This window comes from Pelophylax lessonae (assembly GCF_965119305.1).
Source record: "Pelophylax lessonae genome assembly, chromosome: 3".
NCBI classification, from domain to species: domain Eukaryota; kingdom Metazoa; phylum Chordata; class Amphibia; order Anura; family Ranidae; genus Pelophylax; species Pelophylax lessonae.
Genome location: NC_138770.1, coordinates 148864234 through 148881878, shown reverse-complemented (window position 1 = coordinate 148881878; position 17645 = coordinate 148864234). Strand labels below are relative to the sequence as shown.

The window sequence follows — 17645 nt, the reverse complement described above, 5'->3', positions numbered from 1 at the left end:
ATTTTGCCAATTTTTAGAGGGCACGCTGATGGGCACATTTTATGTTAAGGGGCACGCTGATGGGCACATTTTATGTTAGGGGGCACTCTGATGGGCAAAACAAAACATTTAAATCAGCGTTGCTCTTAACATAAAATATGCCCATTAGCGTGCCCCTTAACATAAAATATGCCCATCAGAGTGCCCCTTAACATAAAATATGCCCATCAGAGTGCCCCTTAACATAAAATATGCCCATCAGAGTGCCCCTTAACATAAAATATGCTCATCATATGCTCATCAGAGTGCCCCTTAACATAAAATATGCTCATCAGCATGTCCCTTAGCATAAAATAAGGGGCACGCTGATGGCCACATTTTATGTCAAGGGAGCACTCTGTTGGGCACATTTTTTTTCTTTTTTTTTTAAGGGGCACTTTATAGGGCACTCTAATGTAATGAGCATGGCAAGTGGCAACAACATATGGCAGTCTGCACACTAATGCTTGTGCAGCTACCTTATTCTCCCCCAAATGTGCTCAGCTCCACATACCTGAACTGCAGCCAGGTCGGAGCCAAAAGCCGCGAACAGGGGGGCGGGGCGTGCACATAGTGTCACGCTCGCTGGACCTAGTGTGAAGGAGCCGCAGTCAGGAGCAGGGGGCGGGACGCGCGCGTGACGTCACACCCCCTACTCGCGGCCGGACAGGACACCGTTGGCGTGTGAGAAGGGAGCCGGGAGCCGCAATGAGGAAGGGGAGCGGTCCGGGCGGAAGCTGACATTGTTCGGCACAAAATTATTCGGCCTTTTGACTTATTCGGCCGAACACCGAAAGTGCTATTTTCTCTATTTTCGGCCGAATAATGTTCGGCCGCCGAATATTCGGTGCATCCCTAATTTCCAGTTTCCCTTTGACACTATAAATGTTTTCACACAAGATTCTCACAACTTTAACCCAGGATCTACACATTTTTTCCAAATCCATCTAATTAAAAAAAAGTGTGAATCCTGGGTACAAGCCTTGTAACACTTGAGTGAAATAAATTACAACTAGGCCCCCCAAGTGCGAAGCGCATCTAAATTCGAATTTTAGCTCCTGTGTGTGTCCAGTCCTTCTCAGCATGTCGCGGCTGAAGAGGTCTGCACCAGTAAAAAGAAAAGCTGTTCTTCCATGGTCTGATTTGACATAACCTGTACAGACAATCAGCGTGGCACAGAAGAGGCAGGAGCATACATTGTATGCTGTCAGATAATGGTATTACCTCTAGGGATGCACAATCCGATATTCGGATCGGATATCAGCGCCGATATGGCCATTTTAGATGGATCGGGGGATCGGTAACATTGACCGATCCACTGGCCGATCCGGTTTTTGTTTAGTAACGGCTCAGCCATTCCTTACTAGGTGCAGTAGTAGTATGGGATGGGAGCCGCTACTTCCTGTATAGGTCCGGCTCACAGGCGGAGTGATATCAGATGCACTCTGCCTGTGAATGGAGGAGCCACACACATGAAGCAGCGGCTCTGTACTGCAGCCGCTTGCTTTGTGTGTAGCTCCGGATCGGTTCCAGTATCGGTAATTTCACAACGCCAGATATCGGTATCGTGTCCAAAAAAGTCGGATCGGTGCATCCCTAATTACCTCCTCACAGCTCTCCCACTGAAAAGGGAAATGGCAAAACTGACAGCCTGGGCATTTCAAAACTACCGACTAAAATGAAACTTTTTTATTAGACTGACATTCCACATACAAAAGGAACTTGTGTGGTAGAAGGTCATCGGAAAGAATGAGCAGATGCCACTTTGAGGAAAACATTTTACAGGAAGCATAAGATATGATACACATGTTTAAAGAGGAACTCCACCGAAAACTTTTTTTTTTTTTTTAAATATTGGGAAAATCTCTCCAATTTCCTCCCCAGCTCCTTAACCTGCTCTCTGCTAGAGACACCTCACTACCACTTACAGCTGTCCCCAGACAGAAGCCAGCAATATTTTAAAGTGACTGTCATTAGAAAAGTATAGGCAACCATTTCGGACCTCTCCTTTGGGAATACTAGACCCCCACATTATGGCTTTGAAGTGAATTACCACGATTATGGCTGAGGCTATCAGCTAGAACGCCGGTATTTTTTTTTTTTTCAGCAGACAATTCTCTCTCAGGTAAGCATATGTAAACTGTGTTCAAACCACACACGTGAGTTATTGCCAACATTAGAGCGGGAGCAATCATTCCTATGCTAGACCTCCTATGTAAACCTAAACTGGTACCCTGAAAAAATGGTTAAAGCGTCACCTATGGAGATGTTTAAGTAATGTTGTTTGCTGCCATCCCACAAGCGTGCACAATTTTAAGTAGGTATCCATTTACTCGGCATAAAATCTTTTATATCTTACCAAAAATAAAATTGGACAATATATTATGTTTTTTGCGTTAAAATTTATTAAAGTGTATTTTTTCTCAAAAAACTGCATTTGGAAAACCACTGTGCAAATACCGGAACACAAAAAATTGAAACAGTCACCACTGTATTGTGGGGTGGAGGTCAGCAACCTTATAGATCGCGATGTACCAGTAGATAGTGGCCAGGCGACTGGTAGATTGGGGCTTGCTGAGCCGCCATCCCAGAGCATAAGAGTGCACCGCAGAGGGACTACTTGTAAAGTTGGAGCTGTAGTAGGGAATAATAGCTGCATAAGCCAATGCCTCCTCATTAGTGCTGGCTGCTGTCCCATGCAGAGTGATACCAACTGTACTCCACCTCTTATCCAGAGTGGTGGGAGCAGCAGAAAATAAGAACTCTTCAGGTCAGTGTGAAGCAATACACTGGGCATCATAGTATAAGGCTGCTTTCACACTGATGTGCTGCGGTTTACCCACACCGCGGGTGCAGTGCACCTTTCCTGCAGGCTTGGTGCACTTTCAGGAGTTTGGTGTGCTTTCACAAAGTGCACCACACCTGCAGGATATAATACAAGTCTATGGCAAAGCGCAGCTAACCCAGGAAAAGTCGCAGATGTACTGTGCTGCGCCCCCAGTATAGTTAAACTGCAACTCATCAGTGTGAAAGCAGCCTTAAAGGGGGCTCAGAACAGTAAGAGTCGGTTGACACAGAGGCGACACGACTCCTTACTACTTCGGGGGCGACTTGTGCATTACCATGCACCACGACTTCGGAACGACTTACAGGGACTTCACATAATGGAAGTCTATGCAAGTCGCTCCGAAGTAGTACAGGACCCTTTTTCTAAGTCGGAGCGACTTGTGTCACTCCTATTAGAACAGCTCCTGTAGCGGTCAATGGACCGCGAGGGAGCGCGACTTGTCAGGCTGACAAGTCGCGCTAGTGTGAACCGGCTCTAAGGGTTCATTTACATTTGCAGATTGGGAGGGTGATAAAACCCCATAGTTAAAATGTGTTATCACCACCACCCAAACCGCACCCCTTTAGCTGCGGTGGCCAGAGGTGTACACACGTCGCAGCAAGAGTTATACACCCTGTCATGGTTCTCGAGTGTAGCACCTGCCAAGCATGACCCATTCAAGTGAATGAGGACACTCTGTAAGTGCCCTTAAACCTTGTGCAGTACAGCAAACAAGAGGTTAAAGTAGGCAGCGCTGTGTTGCCTTCTCCCCACCTACTTTACCCCTTGGACCCCGCAGAAGCATGCAGTTGCGGGGCACTTGGAAAGTGGCCATATTTACTTGAATGGGTCCCAATTGGCAGGGGTAGCACCCACCAAAAGCAACAGGAGGTTTAATTCCTGCTGCACCATGTGTACACCATTGGCTGCTGCCTCAGCAGCTAAAAGGGGTAAGGATGGGGGAGGTGGGGTTACCACCCCCTAACTTTGTGTGAACAAGCCCTAAGGGTGAATGCAACTAAGGGCTCATTCACAAGTGCTGCAGCCACTGCTGCTCCTCTGAAAAGTGATCCAAGCATGTTTGACAAGTGGCGAGGAGGTAATCTGTTGCCTCCTCACCACCCAATTTAAACTTAGGATTGCAGCGCAATGCACGCAATTAGAGGGATAAATCAAGGTGTAAGGAAGCAACACTGTGCCCGACGATCTTTGATAATGTTGTTCAGGTAGATCTCCACCTTTTTAAGGTTGCCTACCCCTGGTTTGGGGGGTTTTAAGCAATTTTCGAGCCAGTAAAAACCTTGGTGTTCAAGTGGCTACAGATAAAGAACAATTCTTTTTTTAACACTCATTTCCAGCATGCTTGTTATGGGAAAGTGACGGCAAAGTATAGAAGCCAGACACAGTCAGGCAACTGGCATTTTTAAAGAAGGACAAGAAATGGCAGCTCTCATATTATGCTTATAACAGAGTCACTTTATAATAATGAACACACTTTGTAAACCGACAGTAAATAATTCTGATCCCTATTGCAATGCTTTCAGTACTGATAAATTATTTTACATTTTAAAAAAAAAAAAAAAGAAAAAAAAAAAAAAACACCATACAGCAAGGAAGTGTTGTAGTGATATATGTATTAATGCTTTTGTAAACTGAACCTACTTGGTATGCAAATTAAAATGTGGAAAAAATGTTTTTTTCAGATGGGATGCGTGTCCTTTGTGTGCCCACTTTGCGGAGAAGCCAGAACAGGGGATTAGTACAGGATTAGTACAGTATAAACTCAGAATATCCTCCCTGCCTTTGTCCGATATCTCTGAAAGACACGCGTCAAACACTTCCATATAGTCACTGTGCAAACTGCAGACACTTCAACCAACTCATCACAATCCAATCTTTGCTTATTTGTAAAACAGAAGCAAATATCTGGTAATAAAGGCAACAGCCCTCTGCACTTCATAACTCTTCTTTGTACATTTAATTACCGTATTTACTCGAGTATAAGCCGAGTTTTTCAGCATGTTTTTTCATGCTGTAAAAGCCCCCCTCGGCTTATACTTGAGTCACGGTCACACTTACCTTTTCCCAGGTCAGTGCGCATGCACCGCCGACGCTCGGGAAAGCCCGTACACGTTCGGTTATTCCCGGGCAGACGGCGCATGCGCAATGACGTGTTGGCGCCGGGCGGCGCCATTTTTAAATGTAAAGCGGAAAGGTAAGTGAGACGACTCCGCAGCACTGCAGGTAAAGGTAAGTGAGACTCCTGTACCATGCCCGCAGCATTGCATCTCCTGTACCATCAGTGACATGCCTGTACCATCTCCTGTGCCATGCCTGTATCTTCTCCTGTGCCATGCCTGTATCATCTCATGTACCATGCCCACAGCCGTGCATCTCCTGTACCATGCCCGCAGCATTGCATCTCCTGTACCATCAGTGCCATGCCTGTACCATCTCCTGTGCCATGCCTGTATCATCTCCTGTGCCATGCCTGTATCATCTCCTGTGCCATGCCCACAGCCGTAGATCTCTTGTACCATGCCCACAGCCCATGCACCATGCCTGCAGCCCTTGTTTTGGGTCTCGTGGTGGTCCATTTGGGTCAAATAGCTGCTGCATTTCCCACCCTAGGCTTATACCCAAGTCAATACGTTTTCCCAGTTTTTTTGGTAAAATATAGGTGCCTCGGCTTATATTCGGGTCGGCTTATACTCGAGTATATACGGTAGTTGAAAGCAGAACGGTGTAAAAGGTGTGAACACACCACACTACCCGAGGATAACCTTTGATAGCGACCAGTGGGAGCGGCAAAATGCATCAGCCGCATGCCGGTGTGACCGTCCGGTTATGGTTTTTCTATGCTTGTACACCTTCATAGAAATGGGAGTGGATATGTTTTTAACCTGTTGATTTTAATTAATAAATGGAATTACACTATGTGGATCCCTTTTGCCATTTTATCCACACATATGCACAAGCACTTTACTTCCCGAAGAGCCAAGCCAGTGAGGACAACAAGGACCAGCATACCCAGGATGCCTATAAAAGCACATTTGACTCCTGTCATTGGGGGTCCATAGCAGCTCGTGAGTGAGTGAGCACATTGAAGGGGAGCACAAACTGAACTTTATTTGAATCTACAGCACTTTGCCTTGATGGATAACTTTATTTCACAATCATGAAGATTTAATATAACTGACTTGTCTCTGAAGATTATGTTAATGCATTTATGTACTATTTACTTATATAGTATTGATTGCTAGGAATTACTTGGTTTACACATTAATCACAAAGTCTAATTGGGGTTAGGTTCCCCAATATTGGGTAGTGCTCCACACAAGTTCATTTATAATTCAGGGCACAGCACTTTATTAGAGCAGTAACCCAAAACCAGCACATATTACACACCATAAGCACGGGAATACATATTTTTCTTTGGGGCAGAGTGATTTTGTTATTGTTTTTATCTGTATTATAGTCAATGAATGCCTAGGGTTGAGCTCCAGGATAGGCAAATATTGTTTTATTAGAAGAGTTTTATTTATTTCTTCAAGATCTGTGCAGTAATATGAAATGTTTGCCTGCGGGCAGGAGCTTCCTGTTACAGAGACCAATCACTGCTGCTTCCTCTCTTTGTGTAGTGTGGCTGGTCTTGTATCTGCCTCTTCCTGTAGTGGGTGGAGCCTGTTGGGTCCTTCCCACAGGTCTGCTCTCTACATAGGTTTTATAGGTACTATCTGGATTTGCAAAGGCACCCAGGATTTGAAAAAGTACCATTACAGTGGGCTAAATATTCATTATATCTATAGGTAGTGCGATAACCTTATTCCTCACTGTATTAGGTTCCATTCAGCTGTACAACATGTCCTCCAAAGCCTCTTCTCTAAGATGCTCCAATCAGTAGTTGCACACTGACGTAATCAATGCAGAGCCAAGAGCAAAACTAAGCAAAGAAATAGTTATTGAGCCCTACTATGTGTATGTAGCTATGCGAGGTAGGAACCTTAGATTGTAAGCTCCTTGAGAGCAGGGACTGACAATGTGTGAAGCAGTGCATAAATGTTCAGTGCCAAATAAATACCTTAAAGTGGTTGTAAACCCTTACATATACCCAGTGAAATTACTGGCCTCAGGTGATACACAGATGAAAAACAAAGATTTCTACATAAGTTGTACCTGTTTATCTGCAATCTTCTCCTCTACATTTGTAAAAAGTCCAGAATTTATAAAGCTTGTCTAAGCTGTGAGAAAACAAGGGGTGGAGAGCTGAAAATACACACTGCAGAGCTCAGTGAGGAGAGCTCTGAGAGCTGATTGGAAGGAAGGGACACACCCCCTTCACACAGCTCAAAGGAACAGGGCTGGGGCTGTTAATTATCTAGGGCTTCCTCCCCTGTTACTGATTTTCTCTTAGTGTCAGGAAAACTCCTCAGAAGTGATTCATGTTGATAGCAGAGGAACAAGGCAGCAGACAGAAATGGCATTTGGCTCTATTAATTGAGACAAGCACACACTATAGAAGGATATGCTTTGTTCATATTTCATGTCTGAGGTTTACGACCACTTTAATAATACTGGAAGCTACTGAGCTGAATAACTCAATGGTTTCTTTAATCTCTTTGAGATTCTCACTATAAAATGCAGTAGCATGGTATATAGCTTTACTTATGCCCAATCTGTGTTAGCCTTCACTCATACAGCTGCATTCTCCACAAGATAAATTACATAATGGGGGGAGATTTACTAAAACTGGAGAGTTCAAAATCTGGTGGGGCTGTGCATAGTAGCCAATCAGCTTCTAACTTCAGCTTGTTCAATTAGGTCCCTTTCACACATACGGTCTTGATCAGTTCAGTCACATCAAATTGTATCAGTTTATCATCCATGTTTTCATCTGTTTTTTTTTCACATCCACTACCAATGCAAAAAACGGAGGAATACCGGACCGTTTGTCCATTTACATCCGTCTTTCGCCCAATCCGTTTTTTTGACAGATGAAAAATAGGGCATCCATCCGTTCCAAAAAACGGACATTGACAGAAGCGGATGAAAACGGATGTTAAAGCGGAGTTCCACCCAAAAGTGGAACTTCCGCTTTAGGGAGTCCTGACCCCCCGACATGCCACTTTTGGCATGTCATTTTTTTGGGGGGGGGAGCGGGTACCTAGTTTTGACAGGTACCCGCTCCCACTTCCGCTCGGAGCGCCGCGGCGCCCTGAGCGGAAGTTCTCCTCTCCCCCTCCCTCCCTGCAATCTTCTGGGACACGTCAGAGGATCCCAGAAGATTGCCGGCCAATCACGGCGCGCAGCGCGACTCGCGCATGCGCAGTGGGTACCCGGCTGTGAAGCCGCAAACTGTAACAGCCGGATGCCCACAGCAGTGATGCCGGCGCCGAGGGAGAGGATCGAGGCTTCGGGCGGCCGCATCGCTGGACCGTTGGACAGGTGAGTAAATGGCTGGAACTCCGCTTTAACGAATGAATGAATGATCATCCGTTGTCATCCGTTTTTGCATTGATGTCCATTTTTAATCAGTCAACGGATGGATGAAAAACTGACAAAGGGCACTCATGCTTTGACAAAAAAAAAAAAAAAACTGGAAGCTGATTGGTTTCTATGCAGAGCTGTATAGGATTTAGCATTCTCTAGTTTTAATAAATAAACCCAATAAGTCTAGCAAGGAGAGTGGGAATCCCCCCCCCCCCCTATAATGGTTGCAGAAGGTACAGAAAGCCACTAGACCTCAAAAATAACGGAGCAGAGATCTAACCACCACTGATCCCAGGAGGCTGGAGGAAACAAAGGGATCAATACCCTGGCCTCCATAGCAGGGGTCTCCCAACTATGGCCCTTCAGCTGTTCAGGAACTACAATTCCCATCATGCCTAGTCAAAGTCTGAACATCAGTTTTACAATGCCTCGTGAGACATGTAGTTCCGCAACAGCAGGAGGGCCATAGGTTGGAATTCTCTGCTCTATAGTATCTGTTGCCATATATCTTGTGTCTAGGAGAAATATCATTGCTGACAATTCTGCTTTTTTATAAAGCTGCCCTTGGCAACTATTCCACATTTCATGTAATGTGAAAGAAGCTAAATCTATTTAGTAGATGTTACAATAATCTGGGAAAACTCTTGGGAGTGCCTTCATCTTTGCATCTCAAACCCCTCACCACCGACTAAAGCTTCTCAGTTTGGTGTGCCTCCAAACTCCATCATGGATTTCTTATGATAATATTAATCGGTGCATATCCCATATTGTACACCAATGCCCTGGCTGACTGTCAGACAATGTACCTGGGAATCCTGTGCTCAACTCATACTGTGCTTTCTTCCTTATGAAACCTTATCATATATATATATATAAATAAATGTAAAGACTTTGTCTTTGAATATTATACGGATAACATATCACCCTAAACAGGCTGCGATGGATTATTTTCAATGAAGGAAAGATGGAGGAGAGGCCCACACCCGGGATGACACACAGGGAGGTGACAATGACAAGTGGAGGACATGGGTGTTTATGAATCAGAAAATATGCTCTGTTAGTTATATGTTCATAGGGTAATACCATTGGGCGTTTATGAATCAAAAACCAAAACAAAAAAAAAACATTTCAATACAAAGGATCAAAAAAAAAAAAAAAATCAACCTGCCTTGTCTTCTGTACGATACACTGACTGGACTCCATAATAATCTATTCACACAGACTGATGACAAACAGGCAATTCTACCACTAGAGATAAATCACCAGCAGCCGGATTGTGAAGAGGGGCCCTGTCTGTCTTTATGGAATCGCTCCTTTTATAACCACACCCAGCAGGCGGCCTGCCCCTTCATTCTTTTCGTATAAAAATAACAAAAACATGTTATCCACTTAAGCCCCGGAAGATTTTACCCCCTTCCTGACCAGGGCCTATTTTGCGATTCGGCACTGCGTGACTTTAACGGACAATTGCGCGGTCGTGCGATGCTGTACCTAAACTAATTTGACGTCCTTTTTTTCCCCACAAACAGAGCTTTCTTTTGGTGGTATTTGATCACCTGTGCGATTTTTTGATCATGTGCTATAATCAAAAAAAAGAGCGACAATTTTGCAAAAATAACATTTTTCCCATTTTTTTTATATGAAATTCCCAAAAAAAATTTAAAAATCAAATTTTTTTTAAATTTTTGGCCAATTTGTTTTCTGCTACCTATGTTTGGTAAAAAAAAAAAAATCACAATAAGCGTATTTTGATTGGTTTGCGCAAAAGTTATCGCGTTTACTAACAAAGGGAAAGATTTTTGTCATTTGTGTTGTTTTTTTTTTTTTAACGAGTAATGGCGGCGATCTGCAATTTTTTTTGCGGGACAGCGACATTGCGGCGGACAGATCGGACCCTTGACTGACATTTTTGACACTTTTGGGGGTACCAATGACATTACTACAGTAATCAGTGCTATACATATGCACTGTTACTGTAAAAATGACACTGGCAGGGAAGGGGTTAACTTTATTAGAGATGCAGTGACTATGTGTGTCCCTAGGGGTGTGCTTCTAACTGTGCAGAGATGTGGCTGTGTGTGTAACAGCACAGATCAACGATCCTACATATACCGGACCGTTAGATCAGTGCTTTTACACAGGGGAGAATGACAGGCGGCTTTGTTTACATTAGCCGCCTGCCTTTCTCCCTTCACAGCGGACGATCGCGAGTGCCCAGAGGACATCGAGTCCACCGGTCACATGCACGGAGGTGTCCGTGAATAAGCCGAGGCGGGAGCGCGCCTCTGGCGGCGCGCGCCCGCCCACTATTGGCTCCCAGGCTAATGACGTACCGGTACGTCACTTTGCGTGGCCGGGGCTGACCGCCGCAGTATATGTACTTGCGGCGGTCAGCAACCGGTTAAACTTAACTCCTCTGAGCAGTTGGTCTTTTGCACAGAGCAGCCCCAATCCTCCTATTTTTGGGTCCCTCTTCGGTGCTCATGGCCCCTCCCCCTTGTTCAGTGCCCCCACAGAAAGCAGCTTGCTATGGGGGCACCCGAGCCGAGTCACAGCTCCCTGTGTCCACTCAGACATGAAGCCCCACCGCCTCTCTCTCTGGATCTTGAATCTGATAGACAGCAGCGGCAGCATCTCAGCCAATCAGGAGGGAGAACCTCGGACAGCTGAGACACTTGTGGACATCGCTGGACAGAGAGGGACCTCAGGTAAGTATTAGGGGGGCTGCTGCACACAGAAGGTTTTTTATATTCATGCATAGAATGCATTAGGATAAAAAAACCTTCTGCCTTTACAACTCTTTTCATCTCGCTGCTCCATAGGACATGATCACATAGGACAGACAGGACGCCTCTTAACGATCCTGCCAATGACGATTTTAACAAACTGCCAGTGACAGAGTCACCTGCCTGTCATCAGCCTCATGCCAGAATTTGTACAGCTGCCAATCACAAGACATCTTATCTGTTTTACCATAGTACAAGTTTAAAAAAAAAAAAAAAAAAAAAGTTACATGTAGATCAAAAAAAGATACCATGTAACAAATAATCATTCATTTTCCATCAGGAAGGCAAGACAAGCACAAGTGATGTACAGCAGTGGTCCTCAACTCCGGTCCTCAGGGCCCACTAACAGGCCAGATTTTAAGTATTACCTTGGGGAGATGTAAACTAGAGTACTGCAATCACTGAGCAGCAAATGATTTCACCTGGGATGTATTTCAGTTATCTTGCAAACCTGGCCTGTTAGTGGGCCCTGAGGACCAGGGTTGAGGACCACTGATTGTACAGCATGTAGTCCAAGCAATGAAAATAGTAGCACTGGAATGCCCCCACACCTGTGTCAGTCGGATCAGCTTGTGAAAAGACTGGTGAAAGACAGATTGGCTTATCAGGCTCCAGTGGGTTTCAACAAAATGGTGGCCGTGCACATAGACAATGATTCCCCAATGCATAAATGTGAATGAGAATGGGAAAAGATGGCTTCAACTCCCGGTCTTCACCCTCAGAGAAATCTTCCGATGCATTTCAGCCCTTTTCTACAATTAAGCCCCCGAAAAAAAAAGGGTAAAACACATCTGAGGAGTTCTCTACAGCTGGAGAACAGGGGCTTAAAGGAGAAGTTCACTTTTAAAAAAAATAAATAAATGCACATTTTTTTGCAGGTTAAAAAATATTTAAGGCCCCTTTCACACTTGGAGTCCGTCGGCGGACTCCGTTATTTTCAGCGGGGGATCGATCCGCCGATCCCCCGCTGAGCAGGCGGATGGCAGCTCTATCTCCGCGCTGTGTGTGGAGACAGAGCTGTCAGATCCCCGCTCTTCTCTATGGGGGAATAGGATGAAAACGGACCGTCTGTGTTATCATCCGATCCGCTGGACGGATGGAAAATAGGGTTTCCATACATCCAGATTTGACGGATCGGATGTCAGCGGACATGTCTCCGCTGACATCTGATGCCCCATAGAGATGCATGGGGGACCGCTCCGATCCACCTGAAAAACAGACAGGCCGATCTGAACGGTCTGCCTATAGGAAAGGGGCTTTATTGTATGCATTTCTTTTTTTTTGGAGGATCCTGGAAAGCACTGCAGCCATGATCAGCAGATCCCAAGTGCCATGCAGGACTCCTACAGACTGTCAGTTTACGCTTTCTGCTTGTATGGACAAGAATAATCCATGGACTATGTGGTAGATCACTGAGATCTACAAGCCAATAGCCTCAAAGGCTGTCCGTACTTGTAGTTCATTCATTCACAGAACTTTGAAAATAAATGACGTGCGTTTTTTTTTTTTTTTTTTAATTGTGTCAGTGAGCGAGAGGAGAAGGTCCCTCACTCGCTGTCACAGGAGGAGGACGTGCGAGGGGGGGGGGGGGGGTTGTCGGTGCTGGAGTGACATTGAGCACTCTGAACATGTTAGGAAAGGTGACCTTTTCCCCCATTCTCATTCACATTTATGCAACAGAGAGCCAATGTCTGTGTCAGACAGCCACCATTTTGTTGAAGCACAACGGATGGTTATGGACAGAGGAAGGTGTTCCCTGTCACATACATACAGCAAACCTGCCAACTTGGCCAGAGACTGCATGGGACTGGGATGCCCAAATATTAGCACTGATCACTGTGGGTGCACAGAAGTGATCAATGGGGATTCATAGTAAAATAAAGAACAAAGGAAAGCTCCAGTCAGTAGAGAACTCACAGACTACCCATTTACCAATAATAACACAGGACATACCCCAACAGCCAGTGCCAGACCGGTACGCCCAGTCTATGGCGATACCACAATAAGATATTAACATGCATTCCAAGTGTGCAATGCAACAGCTCCTTTATTTAAAATGTATAATTCCACATTCCCTTGTTCCACCTAGCCCCCCCCCCATACATATGAATGACATTTTTAAATAAAACCTGTTTTCATTGCAATCGCTTATTTTAGACATGGCGAGGTCACTGCTGGGTCTCTGTGCTTCATTGTGCAAAGCAGGCAGATCATGGCCATTTGTGAAAAGAGAGGGGGGGGTGCAGGGTCAGGGTGCTGGACATAGCTTCCTGGAATCACCACACTCTGCCTTAGTGCTCCTCTCCACAACCCTCAGGCCTAGTGCAAGCAGTGGACTGCCTCTTGGGAAAAGTTTGGCCCCTTTCACACTTGTGAGACTTGTCCTGCGATTTGGGACTGCAAAGTCACATGACAAGTCCTACTCCATGATTTCCAATGAGTACCGCTAATATCTGTGCGACTTTCACTACTTTGATGCGTTTTGAGGTCCATAGCCCTCAAGATTACACAGGCATAGCTTCATGTCCAGGCAAAATCACAGCAAAATCGTGCGACTTTTAGGTGACACAAGTGTGAAAGGGGCCTTATACAAATAAGAACACCTCGATAGGTGGACGTCAGTCTGGAGGACTGGGCATTTCTATAGGGACACTGTCATTTGATGCTGAGATTCCATGACCAAAATAACAGAAGTCCAATGAATAAAAGGTACAAGCCAATGGGAATTCAGACTGAGGAGGGGAGGGCAATATAATGCTGGACGTCCTCCAGCCAGGAAATGAGGTGGGCTCGGACTTCTAGCAGCTTCTAGAACACACTGTGAGGAGCTCACAGCGTTCAGTGAAATCAGAGTAAGTGGGAGAGGAGCCTGTACAACTGACCTATAAAGATGGGGGTGATATACATAGAAGAACTGTGTGACCTTCTGGGGACACTCCGCCCCCCTTCATCAGAGACCTGCCATCCATATCTACTGTCTTCATACACAGGGCCTGAGCATCAGGTCAGTGCTATCTGTACAAGTAAAGGAGCTGTGTCATTGGACAGTCTGATATCTGTACAAGTAAAGGAGCTGTGTCATTGGACGGTCTGATAAATGTATAAGTAAAGGAGCTGTGTCATTGGACGGTCTGATAACTGTATAAGTAAAGGAGCTGTGTCATTGGACGGTCTGATAACTGTATAAGTAAAGGAGCTGTGTCATTGGACGGTCTGATAACTGTATAAGTAAAGGAGCTGTGTCATTGGACGGTCTGATAACTGTATAAGTAAAGGAACTGTGTCATTGGACGGTCTGATATCTGTACAAGTAAAGGAGCTGTGTCATTGGACGGTCTGATATCTGTACAAGTAAAGGAGCTGTGTCATTGGACGGTCTGATATCTGTACAAGTAAAGGAGCTGTGTCATTGGACGGTCTGATATCTGTACAAGTAAAGGAGCTGTGTCATTGGACGGTCTGATATCTGTACAAGTAAAGGAGCTGTGTCATTGGACAGTCTGATATCTGTACAAGTAAAGGAGCTGTATCATTGGACAGTCGGATATCTGTACAAGTAAAGGAGCTGTGTCATTGGACGGTCTGATATCTGTACAAGTAAAGGAGCTGTATCATTGGACGGTCTGATATCTGTACAAGTAAAGGAGCTGTGTCATTGGACGGTCTGATATCTGTACAAGTAAAGGAACTGTGTCATTGGACGGTCTGATATCTATACAAGTAGAGGAGCTGTGTCATTGGACGGTCTGATAACTGTACAAGTAAAGGAGCGGTGTCATTGGACGGTCTGATATCTGTACAAGTAAAGGAGCTGTGTCATTGGACGGTCTGATATCTGTACAAGTAAAAATAAGGGAGTGGCGTGAGTGGACAATCGGACATCTGCAAAGATAAATGAGCGCTGTCATTGGACTACCCAATATCTGTATAGGTAATGATCAGTTTAATTGGACTATCCAATATTAGCATAGTAAAGAAGGTGTTACACCAGATGATCCAATACCAGCACTGCTAAATGAACTGTGCTATTGGATTATCCAATATCTGTATAAGTAAAGGAGCTGTACCATTGGGTGATCCAATATCTGTATAAGTAAAGGAGCTGTATCCTTGGACAATCTAATATTTGTATATGTAAAGGAGCTGTGTCACTGGATGATTGGACATTTATATAGGTAAATGAGCTGCATTACTGGACTATCCAACATCTGTACATTTTAGGGAGCTGCATCATTACAGGATGTAATCTACGTATAAGTAAATGAGCTGTGTCACTGGACATGTGTATAGGTAAAGGAGCAGTGTCAGAGGATCCAGTCTCTGTGTAAGTAAGGGAGCTGTGTCACTGGACTATTGGGGATCTATATACATAAAGAAGCTGTGTCACTGGATTATTGGGGATCTCTATAAGTAAAGGAGCTGTCATTAGAGGATCCAGTCTCGGTATAAGTAAAGGAGCTGTCATTAGAGGATCCAGTCTCTGTATAAGTAAAAGAGATGTCATTGGAGGATCCAGTCTCTGTATAGGTAAAAGAGCTGTCAGAGGATCCAGTCTCTGTATAAGTAAAGGAGCTGTCATTGGAGGATCCAGTCTCTGTATAAGTAAAGGAGCTGTCAGAGGATCCAGTCTCGGTATAAGTAAAGGAGCTGTCAGAGGATCCAGTCTCTGTATAGGTAAAAGAGCTGTCATTGGAGGATCCAGTCTCTGTATAGGTAAAGGAGCTGTCATTGGAGGATCCAGTCTGTGTATAGGTAAATGAGCTGTCATTGGAGGATCCAGTCTGTGTATGGGTAAAAGAGCTGTCATTGGAGGATCCAGTCTCTGTATAGGTAAAAGAGCTGTCATTGGAGGATCCAGTCTGTGTATGGGTAAAAGAGCTGTCATTGGAGGATCCAGTCTGTGTATGGGTAAAAGAGCTGTCATTGGAGGATCCAGTCTGTGTATGGGTAAAGGAGCTGTCATTGGAGGATCCAGTCTGTGTATAAGTAAAGGAGCTGTCATTGGAGGATCCAGTCTCTGTATAGGTAAAAGAGCTGTCATTGGAGGATCCAGTCTCGGTATAAGTAAAGGAGCTGTCATTGGAGGATCCAGTCTCTGTATAGGTAAAGGAGCTGTCATTGGAGGATCCAGTCTGTGTATAGGTAAATGAGCTGTCATTGGAGGATCCAGTCTGTGTATGGGTAAAAGAGCTGTCATTGGAGGATCCAGTCTGTGTATAAGTAAAGGAGCTGTCATTGGAGGATCCAGTCTCTGTATAGGTAAAAGAGCTGTCATTGGAGGATCCAGTCTCGGTATAAGTAAAGGAGCTGTCATTGGAGGATCCAGTCTCGGTATAAGTAAAGGAGCTGTCATTGGAGGATCCAGTCTCGGTATAAGTAAAGGAGCTGTCATTGGAGGATCCAGTCTCGGTATAAGTAAAGGAGCTGTCATTGGAGGATCCAGTCTCGGTATGGGTAAAAGAGCTGTCATTGGAGGATCCAGTCTGTGTATGGGTAAAAGAGCTGTCATTGGAGGATCCAGTCTGTGTCACTGGCCAGTAATGAGAGGATACTTGAGAAGCCACCCCGTTGTTCTCCATGTATCAGGCCATAGATGGCCATAGGTGCTCTCCCTGCCCCCATCCTCCCTGGGATGTCTATCCTCAGCAATGAGAAACACAGAAGGCGCCTCCCCTCTAATCCCTCCGTGAAAAGCCCACTCCCTGTCCTCGGAATCACGCCCTCTCACCGAATGTCACGGGACCTCCTCAGGGATTCGCACCTTCCGTACGTCAGAACCCGGTTCAGCAGCACGCAGCCATCTTGTCTCTCCGGCTGTGAGACAAACAGAGCTACAGCTCGTCACGTGACATGGAAGGCGAACGCTAGCCGGTGGGCGGAGTTGTCATCGGTGAAACATCCAGTGAGACTACACGAGGGGCGTGGTGGAGCCAGCGACTCAGGCGAGGAAATGAGCGTGAAGGTGTTTCCATGGCAACTGAGCCTCCTCTGTATCCTCTTCAGAGAGGACAATGGGACGCAGAATACCGAGCCTTGCTCTATGTGTCCCCTCTATGAAGGGCTTGTCATAATAAAGGTGTGTGTGGACAGTGACAGAATGTCCTACATCTTGTAGCTGCAAAGGAGCCACACCTATTACCTTGCCATGGAGCATCTGTGGGGGATGTGCAGTGCAATACAGGCAGGACCAGAGCCTCCCACAAGGCCCATAATTAGCGCAAGCAAGCGATCAATAGGGGCCTGGAAAAACTCTCTAATAAAGTGTAAGCAGGTGCAGTCTACTTTCTCCACTGCAGGTGGCGCTCTTCACTGCAGGTGACAGTGGTATTGCAGTTAGAGAGGAAGTCTATAGTAACATGGTTTCTCTATGGCAGGCATATGCAAACTGTGGCCCTCCAGATGTTGCAGAACTACAAGTCCCATGAGGCATAGCAAGACTCTGACAGCCACAAGCATGACACCCAGAGGCATGATGGGAATTGTAGTTTTGCAACAGCTGGAGGGCCACAGTTTGCATATCCCTG

General features: G+C 45.4%; 1 protein-coding gene across 4 annotated transcripts in view; it reads right to left on the bottom strand.

Moving 5' to 3' along the window:
• The window catches only part of KIDINS220 (kinase D interacting substrate 220), a 337500-nt gene extending 320496 nt beyond the window's left edge, over positions 1-17004 (bottom strand). For all 4 annotated transcript variants that reach the window (XM_082248990.1, XM_082248991.1, XM_082248992.1 and 1 more), the window contains exon 1: positions 16850-17004. The gene's annotated coding sequence lies outside the window, so the exon portion shown is untranslated. The remainder of the gene's footprint in view (positions 1-16849) is intronic.
• Between the last annotated feature and the right edge of the window lie 641 nt (positions 17005-17645).